This window comes from Bison bison, unplaced genomic scaffold (assembly GCF_000754665.1).
Source record: "Bison bison bison isolate TAMUID 2011002044 unplaced genomic scaffold, Bison_UMD1.0 scf7180017850766, whole genome shotgun sequence".
NCBI classification, from domain to species: domain Eukaryota; kingdom Metazoa; phylum Chordata; class Mammalia; order Artiodactyla; family Bovidae; genus Bison; species Bison bison.
Window position 1 is genome coordinate 11,500 of NW_011481339.1, and position 300 is coordinate 11,799.

Sequence of the window (300 nt, forward strand, 5' to 3'; positions counted from 1 at the left end):
ACTAAACAGCAACAAAGTATGCTTGAAACACTCACTCTGTGGGAGACTCTGAGTGTTTGCTATGAGATGGTTCCAGGGGTCATGTCAAGCTGAGAGTCTACCGTGTAAGAATGGCTTCCATCTCCTTGTCCTTGCTTTAAAGGACATGTTCTCCCTTCCCATGGGTTTGATCCTGAGCTGTGCCATTTCTGAACCTTCTCTGATATCTTATCCTGCATTTTTGCCCCTGAAGGAAATGGCGCCCGACTCCAGTATTCTTGCCTGGAAAATGCTATGGATGGAGGAGCCTGGTAGGCTGTA